Genomic DNA, 16,672 nt, shown 5'->3' with positions numbered 1-16,672 from the left:
AGAGAGAGAGACGTGTAGGTGTTGGTGTAAGTCAGAGACAGAGGGAGAGGGTGCCTGTATTGCCTGCGAGGCTTGGTGTGGGGTCCCTCCTTTGCGCTCTGGAGGGCTTCCGCGGCTGTGGCGCGTGGCCGCCGCACGGCCAGGTGGCGCAGAGGGCCCGCGGGTTGGGCTGCGCGAGGCACCGGGCCCTGAGTGGTGGGCAACCGCGCCCTGGCGTCGTCTTCGGGCGGTGGTCGTGGTCGTGGTCGTGGTCACAGTCATTGGGCTCCCTGGGAGACAGGAGCCCGGGAGGGGCGGTGGGAGTGCAGGTGCCGGGAGCTGCTGGTGCGGCGGGCTGCGGGGTTGGGGCGGCCGGCAGGGGAGCGCCCTGGCGGGCGGTGAGTCGCTGGTTTGGGGTTGGAGGGGGCGCGCTGGATGGCGCGGGGCGTGGCCTGTGTCCCGGGGTGGGCCCCGGGGTTGGCGGTGGGGCTGCGGCAGCCGGGGACAGCTGGCCGGCCCGCCCGTGCCCGTGCCCGTGCCCAGGCCCAGGCCCAGGCCCAGGCCCAGGCCCAGGCCCGAGGCGCGGGCGGGCTGGGGCTGCCAGGTGGAGGGGTCGGGCTTCTGCCCCCTGCTGGAGCTGCGTTGGGGGTCGCAGGGGTCCCGGCGTGCGGGCTGGCGGATGGGGGCGTGGCTAGGCAGCCAGCCAAAGGCGAGCAAAAGGGGAGGGTGCCGCGGGGCAAAAGCCTACAGCCCCCGGTATTCCCAGGCGGTCTCCCATCCAAGTACTAACCAGGCCCGACCCTGCTTAGCTTCCGAGATCAGACGAGATCGGGCGCGTTCAGGGTGGTATGGCCGTAGACGCCAGAGGCCGCCTCCAGGCCCCTCTTGAGTGCGCGCCCGCACAGCCGCCGCCGCCGCCGCCGCCGCCGCCTCCTCCTCCTGCCCGCTCCCCGCTCTCACTCCCATTCCCATTCCCATTCCCACTCCCGCTCCCGCTCCCGCTGCCGCTTCTCCTCCGCCTCCTCCCTCTTTTCTCTTCTCTTCTCTTCTCCTCCTCCCCCCCCTCCTCAGCCGCCCTCCGCCTAGCCCTGCACCAGTGCCCGAACTCCAGCCCTCCGCCTGCCCAGCCCAGGACCTGCAGTGCAGCACCGGGCGCCCAGTCGGCACGCTGCCGCCAAGCCAAGGGGAGCCAACCTCCTCCGGCTGCCGCTGGCCACAGGGAACTCCTACTCTCTCTTTCTAGGCCGGATCCCCTGCCTGCCGCCATCGCCCAGCCACACGCCAGCCGTGCCCGGCAGCCTCCACGCCTGCCCAGGGCTGCGCCCCGCGGCTCGCGGGTCCCGGCACCAGGGGGTTCGGCGCCCCACACCACCGCGGCCCGGGCCTTCCCTCCTACCCGGCCGCCAGCAGCCCCCCCACCGCTGACGCACAGGTCGCCCGCCCTCCCCCGGCACGGCCGCCGCGCCTCCACACACTCCCACGCCGCGAGGACAGCTGAGGGCCTGGGGACCCTTGTCCCCGCTCGGTCACGGGGGCCCAAGTGGGGCAGCAGGTCGGGAAGGAGGGCGGCAGCGTACGGAATCACCCCCGCCGCACGCTCGCGTGGGCACTCACACACACACACACACACACACACACGCCTACACAAGGGGCACACAGTCGCACACCCCGACACCCTTCGTGGCACAGAGGGATTTCCGTCCTCAGCGCCCGTTCCCTCACGGGAGGGTGGGGCGCTTCAGCGCGACCCGCACCCTCCAGCCCGGCAGCCAGTTCGAGACCACAGGCTGTGTGCTGCCTGCCTGCCACGGACCCTCTGTCCCGGGGAGGTCCTGTGGGCACGCAGCCTGTGGCCGCGGGTCTCTGCCTGGCCTGCCAAAAGGGTGCCCCGTTTGGATGCTGTGTGAGTCAGGGCTGATGGGGGAGAGGGGGACAGAGAGAGGAGAGAGAGACAGAGAGAGAGAGAGAAAGAGAGAGAGACGTGTAGGTGTTGGTGTAAGTCAGAGACAGAGGGAGAGGGTGCCTGTATTGCCTGCGAGGCTTGGTGTGGGGTCCCTCCTTTGCGCTCTGGAGGGCTTCCGCGGCTGTGGCGCGTGGCCGCCGCACGGCCAGGTGGCGCAGAGGGCCCGCGGGTTGGGCTGCGCGAGGCACCGGGCCCTGAGTGGTGGGCAACCGCGCCCTGGCGTCGTCTTCGGGCGGTGGTCGTGGTCGTGGTCGTGGTCACAGTCATTGGGCTCCCTGGGAGACAGGAGCCCGGGAGGGGCGGTGGGAGTGCAGGTGCCGGGAGCTGCTGGTGCGGCGGGCTGCGGGGTTGGGGCGGCCGGCAGGGGAGCGCCCTGGCGGGCGGTGAGTCGCTGGTTTGGGGTTGGAGGGGGCGCGCTGGATGGCGCGGGGCGTGGCCTGTGTCCCGGGGTGGGCCCCGGGGTTGGCGGTGGGGCTGCGGCAGCCGGGGACAGCTGGCCGGCCCGCCCGTGCCCGTGCCCGTGCCCGTGCCCGTGCCCAGGCCCAGGCCCAGGCCCAGGCCCAGGCCCGAGGCGCGGGCGGGCTGGGGCTGCCAGGTGGAGGGGTCGGGCTTCTGCCCCCTGCTGGAGCTGCGTTGGGGGTCGCAGGGGTCCCGGCTGGCGGATGGGGGCGTGGCTAGGCAGCCAGCCAAAGGCGAGCAAAAGGGGAGGGTGCCGCGGGGCAAAAGCCTACAGCACCCGGTATTCCCAGGCGGTCTCCCATCCAAGTACTAACCAGGCCCGACCCTGCTTAGCTTCCGAGATCAGACGAGATCGGGCGCGTTCAGGGTGGTATGGCCATAGACGCCAGAGGCCGCCTCCAGGCCCCTCTTGAGTGCGCGCCCGCACAGCCGCCGCCGCCGCCTCCGCCGCCGCCGCCGCCTCCTCCTCCTCCTCCTCCTGCCCGCTCCCCGCTCTCACTCCCATTCCCATTCCCATTCCCATTCCCATTCCCATTCCCACTCCCGCTCCCGCTCCCGCTGCCGCTTCTCCTCCGCCTCCTCCCTCTTTTCTCTTCTCTTCTCTTCTCCTCCTCCCCCCCCCTCCTCCTCAGCCGCCCTCCGCCTAGCCCTGCACCAGTGCCCGAACTCCAGCCCTCCGCCTGCCCAGCCCAGGACCTGCAGTGCAGCACCGGGCGCCCAGTCGGCACGCTGCCGCCAAGCCAAGGGGAGCCAACCTCCTCCGGCTGCCGCTGGCCACAGGGAACTCCTACTCTCTCTTTCTAGGCCGGATCCCCTGCCTGCCGCCATCGCCCAGCCACACGCCAGCCGTGCCCGGCAGCCTCCACGCCTGCCCAGGGCTGCGCCCCGCGGCTCGCGGGTCCCGGCACCAGGGGGTTCGGCGCCCCACACCACCGCGGCCCGGGCCTTCCCTCCTACCCGGCCGCCAGCAGCCCCCCCACCGCTGACGCACAGGTCGCCCGCCCTCCCCCGGCACGGCCGCCGCGCCTCCACACACTCCCACGCCGCGAGGACAGCTGAGGGCCTGGGGACCCTTGTCCCCGCTCGGTCACGGGGGCCCAAGTGGGGCAGCAGGTCGGGAAGGAGGGCGGCAGCGTACGGAATCACCCCCGCCGCACGCTCGCGTGGGCACTCACACACACACACACACACACACGCCTACACAAGGGGCACACAGTCGCACACCCCGACACCCTTCGTGGCACAGAGGGATTTCCGTCCTCAGCGCCCGTTCCCTCACGGGAGGGTGGGGCGCTTCAGCGCGACCCGCACCCTCCAGCCCGGCAGCCAGTTCGAGACCACAGGCTGTGTGCTGCCTGCCTGCCACGGACCCTCTGTCCCGGGGAGGTCCTGTGGGCACGCAGCCTGTGGCCGCGGGTCTCTGCCTGGCCTGCCAAAAGGGTGCCCCGTTTGGATGCTGTGTGAGTCAGGGCTGATGGGGGAGAGGGGGACAGAGAGAGGAGAGAGAGACAGAGAGAGAGAGAGAAAGAGAGAGAGACGTGTAGGTGTTGGTGTAAGTCAGAGACAGAGGGAGAGGGTGCCTGTATTGCCTGCGAGGCTTGGTGTGGGGTCCCTCCTTTGCGCTCTGGAGGGCTTCCGCGGCTGTGGCGCGTGGCCGCCGCACGGCCAGGTGGCGCAGAGGGCCCGCGGGTTGGGCTGCGCGAGGCACCGGGCCCTGAGTGGTGGGCAACCGCGCCCTGGCGTCGTCTTCGGGCGGTGGTCGTGGTCGTGGTCGTGGTCACAGTCATTGGGCTCCCTGGGAGACAGGAGCCCGGGAGGGGCGGTGGGAGTGCAGGTGCCGGGAGCTGCTGGTGCGGCGGGCTGCGGGGTTGGGGCGGCCGGCAGGGGAGCGCCCTGGCGGGCGGTGAGTCGCTGGTTTGGGGTTGGAGGGGGCGCGCTGGATGGCGCGGGGCGTGGCCTGTGTCCCGGGGTGGGCCCCGGGGTTGGCGGTGGGGCTGCGGCAGCCGGGGACAGCTGGCCGGCCCGCCCGTGCCCGTGCCCGTGCCCGTGCCCGTGCCCAGGCCCAGGCCCAGGCCCAGGCCCGAGGCGCGGGCGGGCTGGGGCTGCCAGGTGGAGGGGTCGGGCTTCTGCCCCCTGCTGGAGCTGCGTTGGGGGTCGCAGGGGTCCCGGCGTGCGGGCTGGCGGATGGGGGCGTGGCTAGGCAGCCAGCCAAAGGCGAGCAAAAGGGGAGGGTGCCGCGGGGCAAAAGCCTACAGCACCCGGTATTCCCAGGCGGTCTCCCATCCAAGTACTAACCAGGCCCGACCCTGCTTAGCTTCCGAGATCAGACGAGATCGGGCGCGTTCAGGGTGGTATGGCCGTAGACGCCAGAGGCCGCCTCCAGGCCCCTCTTGAGTGCGCGCCCGCACAGCCGCCGCCGCCGCCGCCGCCGCCGCCGCCGCCGCCGCCGCCGCCGCCTCTTCCTGCCCGCTCCCCGCTCTCACTCCCATTCCCATTCCCATTCCCACTCCCGCTCCCGCTCCCGCTGCCGCTTCTCCTCCGCCTCCTCCCTCTTTTCTCTTCTCTTCTCTTCTCCTCCTCCCCCCCCCTCCTCCTCAGCCGCCCTCCGCCTAGCCCTGCACCAGTGCCCGAACTCCAGCCCTCCGCCTGCCCAGCCCAGGACCTGCAGCACCGGGCGCCCAGTCGGCACGCTGCCGCCAAGCCAAGGGGAGCCAACCTCCTCCGGCTGCCGCTGGCCACAGGGAACTCCTACTCTCTCTTTCTAGGCCGGATCCCCTGCCTGCCGCCATCGCCCAGCCACACGCCAGCCGTGCCCGGCAGCCTCCACGCCTGCCCAGGGCTGCGCCCCGCGGCTCGCGGGTCCCGGCACCAGGGGGTTCGGCGCCCCACACCACCGCGGCCCGGGCCTTCCCTCCTACCCGGCCGCCAGCAGCCCCCCCACCGCTGACGCACAGGTCGCCCGCCCTCCCCCGGCACGGCCGCCGCGCCTCCACACACTCCCACGCCGCGAGGACAGCTGAGGGCCTGGGGACCCTTGTCCCCGCTCGGTCACGGGGGCCCAAGTGGGGCAGCAGGTCGGGAAGGAGGGCGGCAGCGCACGGAATCACCCCCGCCGCACGCTCGCGTGGGCACTCACACACACACACACACACACACACACGCCTACACAAGGGGCACACAGTCGCACACCCCGACACCCTTCGTGGCACAGAGGGATTTCCGTCCTCAGCGCCCGTTCCCTCACGGGAGGGTGGGGCGCTTCAGCGCGACCCGCACCCTCCAGCCCGGCAGCCAGTTCGAGACTGTCGCTCCCCCTCTTCATGGAGGAACGACACAGGACCCTGCGCTGTTCTTTCGTCTGCTCGGCCCTCCCCGGGTTTGCTGCTGGTTCTTCCCGGGTTGGCTACCGTCCCTTCCACCTCCGTGGAAGGGCGGTTCCCCCTGCCACATTCCCCACTTCCGCGGGGGAGCGGCACACCGCCGGCCGGCCGGCCGGCTCTCTCGGGGGCTGCACAGGTGTTCCCCTTAGATGTTCCTGGTGCATGTTGTCTCTCTCCTCCTTTATAGTCCTCTTCCGCCAATCCCAACTCGGCTGCCCACACGCCAAGTACGCTACTCTCCTCCAATCAGGAGCAGGATCAGCTCCTGGAGGTCATCACTCAAGTTGGCAAGAGGCAGCTGCATAGAAGCTGTTTTCTCCTCTCCCAGCGCCATATTGTGGGAGAGCAGATGCATAGAATAAGTCTTAATTCCAGTAACTCAGTCCAATCCGAGTTGCTCCCCACAGAGACCACAGGCTGTGTGCTGCCTGCCTGCCACGGACCCTCTGTCCCGGGGAGGTCCTGTGGGCACGCAGCCTGTGGCCGCGGGTCTCTGCCTGGCCTGCCAAAAGGGTGCCCCGTTTGGATGCTGTGTGAGTCAGGGCTGATGGGGGAGAGGGGGACAGAGAGAGGAGAGAGAGACAGAGAGAGAGAGAGAAAGAGAGAGAGACGTGTAGGTGTTGGTGTAAGTCAGAGACAGAGGGAGAGGGTGCCTGTATTGCCTGCGAGGCTTGGTGTGGGGTCCCTCCTTTGCGCTCTGGAGGGCTTCCGCGGCTGTGGCGCGTGGCCGCCGCACGGCCAGGTGGCGCAGAGGGCCCGCGGGTTGGGCTGCGCGAGGCACCGGGCCCTGAGTGGTGGGCAACCGCGCCCTGGCGTCGTCTTCGGGCGGTGGTCGTGGTCGTGGTCGTGGTCACAGTCATTGGGCTCCCTGGGAGACAGGAGCCCGGGAGGGGCGGTGGGAGTGCAGGTGCCGGGAGCTGCTGGTGCGGCGGGCTGCGGGGTTGGGGCGGCCGGCAGGGGAGCGCCCTGGCGGGCGGTGAGTCGCTGGTTTGGGGTTGGAGGGGGCGCGCTGGATGGCGCGGGGCGTGGCCTGTGTCCCGGGGTGGGCCCCGGGGTTGGCGGTGGGGCTGCGGCAGCCGGGGACAGCTGGCCGGCCCGCCCGTGCCCGTGCCCGTGCCCGTGCCCGTGCCCGTGCCCGTGCCCAGGCCCAGGCCCAGGCCCAGGCCCGAGGCGCGGGCGGGCTGGGGCTGCCAGGTGGAGGGGTCGGGCTTCTGCCCCCTGCTGGAGCTGCGTTGGGGGTCGCAGGGGTCCCGGCGTGCGGGCTGGCGGATGGGGGCGTGGCTAGGCAGCCAGCCAAAGGCGAGCAAAAGGGGAGGGTGCCGCGGGGCAAAAGCCTACAGCACCCGGTATTCCCAGGCGGTCTCCCATCCAAGTACTAACCAGGCCCGACCCTGCTTAGCTTCCGAGATCAGACGAGATCGGGCGCGTTCAGGGTGGTATGGCCGTAGACGCCAGAGGCCGCCTCCAGGCCCCTCTTGAGTGCGCGCCCGCACAGCCGCCGCCGCCGCCGCCGCCGCCGCCGCCTCCTCCTCTTCCTGCCCGCTCCCCGCTCTCACTCCCATTCCCATTCCCATTCCCACTCCCGCTCCCGCTCCCGCTGCCGCTTCTCCTCCGCCTCCTCCCTCTTTTCTCTTCTCTTCTCTTCTCCTCCTCCCCCCCCTCCTCCTCAGCCGCCCTCCGCCTAGCCCTGCACCAGTGCCCGAACTCCAGCCCTCCGCCTGCCCAGCCCAGGACCTGCAGCACCGGGCGCCCAGTCGGCACGCTGCCGCCAAGCCAAGGGGAGCCAACCTCCTCCGGCTGCCGCTGGCCACAGGGAACTCCTACTCTCTCTTTCTAGGCCGGATCCCCTGCCTGCCGCCATCGCCCAGCCACACGCCAGCCGTGCCCGGCAGCCTCCACGCCTGCCCAGGGCTGCGCCCCGCGGCTCGCGGGTCCCGGCACCAGGGGGTTCGGCGCCCCACACCACCGCGGCCCGGGCCTTCCCTCCTACCCGGCCGCCAGCAGCCCCCCCACCGCTGACGCACAGGTCGCCCGCCCTCCCCCGGCACGGCCGCCGCGCCTCCACACACTCCCACGCCGCGAGGACAGCTGAGGGCCTGGGGACCCTTGTCCCCGCTCGGTCACGGGGGCCCAAGTGGGGCAGCAGGTCGGGAAGGAGGGCGGCAGCGCACGGAATCACCCCCGCCGCACGCTCGCGTGGGCACTCACACACACACACACACACACACACACGCCTACACAAGGGGCACACAGTCGCACACCCCGACACCCTTCGTGGCACAGAGGGATTTCCGTCCTCAGCGCCCGTTCCCTCACGGGAGGGTGGGGCGCTTCAGCGCGACCCGCACCCTCCAGCCCGGCAGCCAGTTCGAGACTGTCGCTCCCCCTCTTCATGGAGGAACGACACAGGACCCTGCGCTGTTCTTTCGTCTGCTCGGCCCTCCCCGGGTTTGCTGCTGGTTCTTCCCGGGTTGGCTACCGTCCCTTCCACCTCCGTGGAAGGGCGGTTCCCCCTGCCACATTCCCCACTTCCGCGGGGGAGCGGCACACCGCCGGCCGGCCGGCCGGCTCTCTCGGGGGCTGCACAGGTGTTCCCCTTAGATGTTCCTGGTGCATGTTGTCTCTCTCCTCCTTTATAGTCCTCTTCCGCCAATCCCAACTCGGCTGCCCACACGCCAAGTACGCTGCTCTCCTCCAATCAGGAGCAGGATCAGCTCCTGGAGGTCATCACTCAAGTTGGCAAGAGGCAGCTGCATAGAAGCTGTTTTCTCCTCTCCCAGCGCCATATTGTGGGAGAGCAGATGCATAGAATAAGTCTTAATTCCAGTAACTCAGTCCAATCCGAGTTGCTCCCCACAGAGACCACAGGCTGTGTGCTGCCTGCCTGCCACGGACCCTCTGTCCCGGGGAGGTCCTGTGGGCACGCAGCCTGTGGCCGCGGGTCTCTGCCTGGCCTGCCAAAAGGGTGCCCCGTTTGGATGCTGTGTGAGTCAGGGCTGATGGGGGAGAGGGGGACAGAGAGAGGAGAGAGAGACAGAGAGAGAGAGAGAAAGAGAGAGAGACGTGTAGGTGTTGGTGTAAGTCAGAGACAGAGGGAGAGGGTGCCTGTATTGCCTGCGAGGCTTGGTGTGGGGTCCCTCCTTTGCGCTCTGGAGGGCTTCCGCGGCTGTGGCGCGTGGCCGCCGCACGGCCAGGTGGCGCAGAGGGCCCGCGGGTTGGGCTGCGCGAGGCACCGGGCCCTGAGTGGTGGGCAACCGCGCCCTGGCGTCGTCTTCGGGCGGTGGTCGTGGTCGTGGTCGTGGTCACAGTCATTGGGCTCCCTGGGAGACAGGAGCCCGGGAGGGGCGGTGGGAGTGCAGGTGCCGGGAGCTGCTGGTGCGGCGGGCTGCGGGGTTGGGGCGGCCGGCAGGGGAGCGCCCTGGCGGGCGGTGAGTCGCTGGTTTGGGGTTGGAGGGGGCGCGCTGGATGGCGCGGGGCGTGGCCTGTGTCCCGGGGTGGGCCCCGGGGTTGGCGGTGGGGCTGCGGCAGCCGGGGACAGCTGGCCGGCCCGCCCGTGCCCGTGCCCGTGCCCGTGCCCGTGCCCGTGCCCGTGCCCAGGCCCAGGCCCAGGCCCAGGCCCGAGGCGCGGGCGGGCTGGGGCTGCCAGGTGGAGGGGTCGGGCTTCTGCCCCCTGCTGGAGCTGCGTTGGGGGTCGCAGGGGTCCCGGCGTGCGGGCTGGCGGGGGCGTGGCTAGGCAGCCAGCCAAAGGCGAGCAAAAGGGGAGGGTGCCGCGGGGCAAAAGCCTACAGCCCCCGGTATTCCCAGGCGGTCTCCCATCCAAGTACTAACCAGGCCCGACCCTGCTTAGCTTCCGAGATCAGACGAGATCGGGCGCGTTCAGGGTGGTATGGCCGTAGACGCCAGAGGCCGCCTCCAGGCCCCTCTTGAGTGCGCGCCCGCACAGCCGCCGCCGCCGCCGCCGCCGCCGCCGCCTCCTCTTCCTGCCCGCTCCCCGCTCTCACTCCCATTCCCATTCCCATTCCCACTCCCGCTCCCGCTCCCACTGCCGCTTCTCCTCCGCCTCCTCCCTCTTTTCTCTTCTCTTCTCTTCTCCTCCTCCCCCCCCCTCCTCCTCAGCCGCCCTCCGCCTAGCCCTGCACCAGTGCCCGAACTCCAGCCCTCCGCCTGCCCAGCCCAGGACCTGCAGCACCGGGCGCCCAGTCGGCACGCTGCCGCCAAGCCAAGGGGAGCCAACCTCCTCCGGCTGCCGCTGGCCACAGGGAACTCCTACTCTCTCTTTCTAGGCCGGATCCCCTGCCTGCCGCCATCGCCCAGCCACACGCCAGCCGTGCCCGGCAGCCTCCACGCCTGCCCAGGGCTGCGCCCCGCGGCTCGCGGGTCCCGGCACCAGGGGGTTCGGCGCCCCACACCACCGCGGCCCGGGCCTTCCCTCCTACCCGGCCGCCAGCAGCCCCCCCACCGCTGACGCACAGGTCGCCCGCCCTCCCCCGGCACGGCCGCCGCGCCTCCACACACTCCCACGCCGCGAGGACAGCTGAGGGCCTGGGGACCCTTGTCCCCGCTCGGTCACGGGGGCCCAAGTGGGGCAGCAGGTCGGGAAGGAGGGCGGCAGCGCACGGAATCACCCCCGCCGCACGCTCGCGTGGGCACTCACACACACACACACACACACACACACACGCCTACACAAGGGGCACACAGTCGCACACCCCGACACCCTTCGTGGCACAGAGGGATTTCCGTCCTCAGCGCCCGTTCCCTCACGGGAGGGTGGGGCGCTTCAGCGCGACCCGCACCCTCCAGCCCGGCAGCCAGTTCGAGACTGTCGCTCCCCCTCTTCATGGAGGAACGACACAGGACCCTGCGCTGTTCTTTCGTCTGCTCGGCCCTCCCCGGGTTTGCTGCTGGTTCTTCCCGGGTTGGCTACCGTCCCTTCCACCTCCGTGGAAGGGCGGTTCCCCCTGCCACATTCCCCACTTCCGCGGGGGAGCGGCACACCGCCGGCCGGCCGGCCGGCTCTCTCGGGGGCTGCACAGGTGTTCCCCTTAGATGTTCCTGGTGCATGTTGTCTCTCTCCTCCTTTATAGTCCTCTTCCGCCAATCCCAACTCGGCTGCCCACACGCCAAGTACGCTGCTCTCCTCCAATCAGGAGCAGGATCAGCTCCTGGAGGTCATCACTCAAGTTGGCAAGAGGCAGCTGCATAGAAGCTGTTTTCTCCTCTCCCAGCGCCATATTGTGGGAGAGCAGATGCATAGAATAAGTCTTAATTCCAGTAACTCAGTCCAATCCGAGTTGCTCCCCACAGAGACCACAGGCTGTGTGCTGCCTGCCTGCCACGGACCCTCTGTCCCGGGGAGGTCCTGTGGGCACGCAGCCTGTGGCCGCGGGTCTCTGCCTGGCCTGCCAAAAGGGTGCCCCGTTTGGATGCTGTGTGAGTCAGGGCTGATGGGGGAGAGGGGGACAGAGAGAGGAGAGAGAGACAGAGAGAGAGAGAGAAAGAGAGAGAGACGTGTAGGTGTTGGTGTAAGTCAGAGACAGAGGGAGAGGGTGCCTGTATTGCCTGCGAGGCTTGGTGTGGGGTCCCTCCTTTGCGCTCTGGAGGGCTTCCGCGGCTGTGGCGCGTGGCCGCCGCACGGCCAGGTGGCGCAGAGGGCCCGCGGGTTGGGCTGCGCGAGGCACCGGGCCCTGAGTGGTGGGCAACCGCGCCCTGGCGTCGTCTTCGGGCGGTGGTCGTGGTCGTGGTCGTGGTCACAGTCATTGGGCTCCCTGGGAGACAGGAGCCCGGGAGGGGCGGTGGGAGTGCAGGTGCCGGGAGCTGCTGGTGCGGCGGGCTGCGGGGTTGGGGCGGCCGGCAGGGGAGCGCCCTGGCGGGCGGTGAGTCGCTGGTTTGGGGTTGGAGGGGGCGCGCTGGATGGCGCGGGGCGTGGCCTGTGTCCCGGGGTGGGCCCCGGGGTTGGCGGTGGGGCTGCGGCAGCCGGGGACAGCTGGCCGGCCCGCCCGTGCCCGTGCCCGTGCCCGTGCCCGTGCCCGTGCCCAGGCCCAGGCCCAGGCCCAGGCCCGAGGCGCGGGCGGGCTGGGGCTGCCAGGTGGAGGGGTCGGGCTTCTGCCCCCTGCTGGAGCTGCGTTGGGGGTCGCAGGGGTCCCGGCGTGCGGGCTGGCGGATGGGGGCGTGGCTAGGCAGCCAGCCAAAGGCGAGCAAAAGGGGAGGGTGCCGCGGGGCAAAAGCCTACAGCCCCCGGTATTCCCAGGCGGTCTCCCATCCAAGTACTAACCAGGCCCGACCCTGCTTAGCTTCCGAGATCAGACGAGATCGGGCGCGTTCAGGGTGGTATGGCCGTAGACGCCAGAGGCTGCCTCCAGGCCCCTCTTGAGTGCGCGCCCGCACAGCCGCCGCCGCCGCCGCCGCCGCCGCCGCCTCCTCCTCCTCCTCCTGCCCGCTCCCCGCTCTCACTCCCATTCCCATTCCCATTCCCATTCCCGCTCCCGCTCCCGCTCCCGCTGCCGCTTCTCCTCCGCCTCCTCCCTCTTTTCTCTTCTCTTCTCTTCTCCTCCTCCTCCCCCCCCCCTCAGCCGCACTCCGCCTAGCCCTGCACCAGTGCCCGAACTCCAGCCCTCCGCCTGCCCAGCCCAGGACCTGCAGTGCAGCACCGGGCGCCCAGTCGGCACGCTGCCGCCAAGCCAAGGGGAGCCAACCTCCTCCGGCTGCCGCTGGCCACAGGGAACTCCTACTCTCTCTTTCTAGGCCGGATCCCCTGCCTGCCGCCATCGCCCAGCCACACGCCAGCCGTGCCCGGCAGCCTCCACGCCTGCCCAGGGCTGCGCCCCGCGGCTCGCGGGTCCCGGCACCAGGGGGTTCGGCGCCCCACACCACCGCGGCCCGGGCCTTCCCTCCTACCCGGCCGCCAGCAGCCCCCCCACCGCTGACGCACAGGTCGCCCGCCCTCCCCCGGCACGGCCGCCGCGCCTCCACACACTCCCACGCCGCGAGGACAGCTGAGGGCCTGGGGACCCTTGTCCCCGCTCGGTCACGGGGGCCCAAGTGGGGCAGCAGGTCGGGAAGGAGGGCGGCAGCGCACGGAATCACCCCCGCCGCACGCTCGCGTGGGCACTCACACACACACACACACACACACACACACACGCCTACACAAGGGGCACACAGTCGCACACCCCGACACCCTTCGTGGCACAGAGGGATTTCCGTCCTCAGCGCCCGTTCCCTCACGGGAGGGTGGGGCGCTTCAGCGCGACCCGCACCCTCCAGCCCGGCAGCCAGTTCGAGACTGTCGCTCCCCCTCTTCATGGAGGAACGACACAGGACCCTGCGCTGTTCTTTCGTCTGCTCGGCCCTCCCCGGGTTTGCTGCTGGTTCTTCCCGGGTTGGCTACCGTCCCTTCCACCTCCGTGGAAGGGCGGTTCCCCCTGCCACATTCCCCACTTCCGCGGGGGAGCGGCACACCGCCGGCCGGCCGGCCGGCTCTCTCGGGGGCTGCACAGGTGTTCCCCTTAGATGTTCCTGGTGCATGTTGTCTCTCTCCTCCTTTATAGTCCTCTTCCGCCAATCCCAACTCGGCTGCCCACACGCCAAGTACGCTGCTCTCCTCCAATCAGGAGCAGGATCAGCTCCTGGAGGTCATCACTCAAGTTGGCAAGAGGCAGCTGCATAGAAGCTGTTTTCTCCTCTCCCAGCGCCATATTGTGGGAGAGCAGATGCATAGAATAAGTCTTAATTCCAGTAACTCAGTCCAATCCGAGTTGCTCCCCACAGAGACCACAGGCTGTGTGCTGCCTGCCTGCCACGGACCCTCTGTCCCGGGGAGGTCCTGTGGGCACGCAGCCTGTGGCCGCGGGTCTCTGCCTGGCCTGCCAAAAGGGTGCCCCGTTTGGATGCTGTGTGAGTCAGGGCTGATGGGGGAGAGGGGGACAGAGAGAGGAGAGAGAGACAGAGAGAGAGAGAGAAAGAGAGAGAGACGTGTAGGTGTTGGTGTAAGTCAGAGACAGAGGGAGAGGGTGCCTGTATTGCCTGCGAGGCTTGGTGTGGGGTCCCTCCTTTGCGCTCTGGAGGGCTTCCGCGGCTGTGGCGCGTGGCCGCCGCACGGCCAGGTGGCGCAGAGGGCCCGCGGGTTGGGCTGCGCGAGGCACCGGGCCCTGAGTGGTGGGCAACTGCGCCCTGGCGTCGTCTTCGGGCGGTGGTCGTGGTCGTGGTCACAGTCATTGGGCTCCCTGGGAGACAGGAGCCCGGGAGGGGCGGTGGGAGTGCAGGTGCCGGGAGCTGCTGGTGCGGCGGGCTGCGGGGTTGGGGCGGCCGGCAGGGGAGCGCCCTGGCGGGCGGTGAGTCGCTGGTTTGGGGTTGGAGGGGGCGCGCTGGGATGGCGCGGGGCGTGGCCTGTGTCCCGGGGTGGGCCCCGGGGTTGGCAGTGGGGCTGCGGCAGCCGGGGACAGCTGGCCGGCCCGCCCGTGCCCGTGCCCGTGCCCAGGCCCAGGCCCAGGCCCAGGCCCAGGCCCAGGCCCAGGCCCGAGGCGCGGGCGGGCTGGGGCTGCCAGGTGGAGGGGTCGGGCTTCTGCCCCCTGCTGGAGCTGCGTTGGGGGTCGCAGGGGTCCCGGCGTGCGGGCTGGCGGATGGGGGCGTGGCTAGGCAGCCAGCCAAAGGCGAGCAAAAGGGGAGGGTGCCGCGGGGCAAAAGCCTACAGCCCCCGGTATTCCCAGGCGGTCTCCCATCCAAGTACTAACCAGGCCCGACCCTGCTTAGCTTCCGAGATCAGACGAGATCGGGCGCGTTCAGGGTGGTATGGCCGTAGACGCCAGAGGCCGCCTCCAGGCCCCTCTTGAGTGCGCGCCCGCACAGCCGCCGCCGCCGCCGCCGCCGCCTCCTCCTCCTCCTGCCCGCTCCCCGCTCTCACTCCCATTCCCATTCCCATTCCCACTCCCGCTCCCGCTCCCGCTGCCGCTTCTCCTCCGCCTCCTCCCTCTTTTCTCTTCTCTTCTCTTCTCCTCCTCCCCCCCCTCCTCAGCCGCCCTCCGCCTAGCCCTGCACCAGTGCCCGAACTCCAGCCCTCCGCCTGCCCAGCCCAGGACCTGCAGCACCGGGCGCCCAGTCGGCACGCTGCCGCCAAGCCAAGGGGAGCCAACCTCCTCCGGCTGCCGCTGGCCACAGGGAACTCCTACTCTCTCTTTCTAGGCCGGATCCCCTGCCTGCCGCCATCGCCCAGCCACACGCCAGCCGTGCCCGGCAGCCTCCACGCCTGCCCAGGGCTGCGCCCCGCGGCTCGCGGGTCCCGGCACCAGGGGGTTCGGCGCCCCACACCACCGCGGCCCGGGCCTTCCCTCCTACCCGGCCGCCAGCAGCCCCCCCACCGCTGACGCACAGGTCGCCCGCCCTCCCCCGGCACGGCCGCCGCGCCTCCACACACTCCCACGCCGCGAGGACAGCTGAGGGCCTGGGGACCCTTGTCCCCGCTCGGTCACGGGGGCCCAAGTGGGGCAGCAGGTCGGGAAGGAGGGCGGCAGCGCACGGAATCACCCCCGCCGCACGCTCGCGTGGGCACTCACACACACACACACACACACACACACACACGCCTACACAAGGGGCACACAGTCGCACACCCCGACACCCTTCGTGGCACAGAGGGATTTCCGTCCTCAGCGCCCGTTCCCTCACGGGAGGGTGGGGCGCTTCAGCGCGACCCGCACCCTCCAGCCCGGCAGCCAGTTCGAGACTGTCGCTCCCCCTCTTCATGGAGGAACGACACAGGACCCTGCGCTGTTCTTTCGTCTGCTCGGCCCTCCCCGGGTTTGCTGCTGGTTCTTCCCGGGTTGGCTACCGTCCCTTCCACCTCCGTGGAAGGGCGGTTCCCCCTGCCACATTCCCCACTTCCGCGGGGGAGCGGCACACCGCCGGCCGGCCGGCCGGCTCTCTCGGGGGCTGCACAGGTGTTCCCCTTAGATGTTCCTGGTGCATGTTGTCTCTCTCCTCCTTTATAGTCCTCTTCCGCCAATCCCAACTCGGCTGCCCACACGCCAAGTACGCTGCTCTCCTCCAATCAGGAGCAGGATCAGCTCCTGGAGGTCATCACTCAAGTTGGCAAGAGGCAGCTGCATAGAAGCTGTTTTCTCCTCTCCCAGCGCCATATTGTGGGAGAGCAGATGCATAGAATAAGTCTTAATTCCAGTAACTCAGTCCAATCCGAGTTGCTCCCCACAGAGACCACAGGCTGTGTGCTGCCTGCCTGCCACGGACCCTCTGTCCCGGGGAGGTCCTGTGGGCACGCAGCCTGTGGCCGCGGGTCTCTGCCTGGCCTGCCAAAAGGGTGCCCCGTTTGGATGCTGTGTGAGTCAGGGCTGATGGGGGAGAGGGGGACAGAGAGAGGAGAGAGAGACAGAGAGAGAGAGAGAAAGAGAGAGAGACGTGTAGGTGTTGGTGTAAGTCAGAGACAGAGGGAGAGGGTGCCTGTATTGCCTGCGAGGCTTGGTGTGGGGTCCCTCCTTTGCGCTCTGGAGGGCTTCCGCGGCTGTGGCGCGTGGCCGCCGCACGGCCAGGTGGCGCAGAGGGCCCGCGGGTTGGGCTGCGCGAGGCACCGGGCCCTGAGTGGTGGGCAACCGCGCCCTGGCGTCGTCTTCGGGCGGTGGTCGTGGTCGTGGTCGTGGTCACAGTCATTGGGCTCCCTGGGAGACAGGAGCCCGGGAGGGGCGGTGGGAGTGCAGGTGCCGGGAGCTGCTGGTGCGGCGGGCTGCGGGGTTGGGGCGGCCGGCAGGGGAGCGCCCTGGCGGGCGGTGAGTCGCTGGTTTGGGGTTGGAGGGGGCGCGCTGGATGGCGCGGGGCGTGGCCTGTGTCCCCGGTGGGCCCCGGGGTTGGCGGTGGGGCTGCGGCAGCCGGGGACAGCTGGCCG

The 16,672-nt window shown here is 70.3% G+C and overlaps 7 non-coding genes across 7 annotated transcripts; all 7 read right to left on the bottom strand.

Moving 5' to 3' along the window:
* Positions 1-720: 720 nt before the first annotated feature.
* Positions 721-839, bottom strand: LOC138847959 (5S ribosomal RNA). Its single transcript, XR_011385831.1, has one exon. It is a non-coding gene; the product is annotated as a 5S ribosomal RNA (ribosomal RNA).
* A 1,827-nt stretch (positions 840-2,666) lies between these two features.
* Positions 2,667-2,785, bottom strand: LOC138848003 (5S ribosomal RNA). Its single transcript, XR_011385875.1, has one exon. It is a non-coding gene; the product is annotated as a 5S ribosomal RNA (ribosomal RNA).
* A 1,862-nt stretch (positions 2,786-4,647) lies between these two features.
* Positions 4,648-4,766, bottom strand: LOC138848002 (5S ribosomal RNA). Its single transcript, XR_011385874.1, has one exon. It is a non-coding gene; the product is annotated as a 5S ribosomal RNA (ribosomal RNA).
* A 2,346-nt stretch (positions 4,767-7,112) lies between these two features.
* Positions 7,113-7,231, bottom strand: LOC138848001 (5S ribosomal RNA). Its single transcript, XR_011385873.1, has one exon. It is a non-coding gene; the product is annotated as a 5S ribosomal RNA (ribosomal RNA).
* A 2,329-nt stretch (positions 7,232-9,560) lies between these two features.
* Positions 9,561-9,679, bottom strand: LOC138847958 (5S ribosomal RNA). The gene has a single exon (XR_011385830.1). It is a non-coding gene; the product is annotated as a 5S ribosomal RNA (ribosomal RNA).
* A 2,327-nt stretch (positions 9,680-12,006) lies between these two features.
* Positions 12,007-12,125, bottom strand: LOC138847957 (5S ribosomal RNA). The gene has a single exon (XR_011385829.1). It is a non-coding gene; the product is annotated as a 5S ribosomal RNA (ribosomal RNA).
* A 2,339-nt stretch (positions 12,126-14,464) lies between these two features.
* On the bottom strand, positions 14,465-14,583 carry LOC138847956 (5S ribosomal RNA). Its single transcript, XR_011385828.1, has one exon. It is a non-coding gene; the product is annotated as a 5S ribosomal RNA (ribosomal RNA).
* Between the last annotated feature and the right edge of the window lie 2,089 nt (positions 14,584-16,672).

The sequence above is a fragment of the Oryctolagus cuniculus genome, unplaced genomic scaffold, assembly GCF_964237555.1.
Source record: "Oryctolagus cuniculus unplaced genomic scaffold, mOryCun1.1 SCAFFOLD_136, whole genome shotgun sequence".
NCBI lineage: Eukaryota > Metazoa > Chordata > Mammalia > Lagomorpha > Leporidae > Oryctolagus > Oryctolagus cuniculus.
The sequence above is the reverse complement of the archived record's forward strand: the minus strand, read 5'-3'. Positions and strand labels throughout refer to the sequence as shown.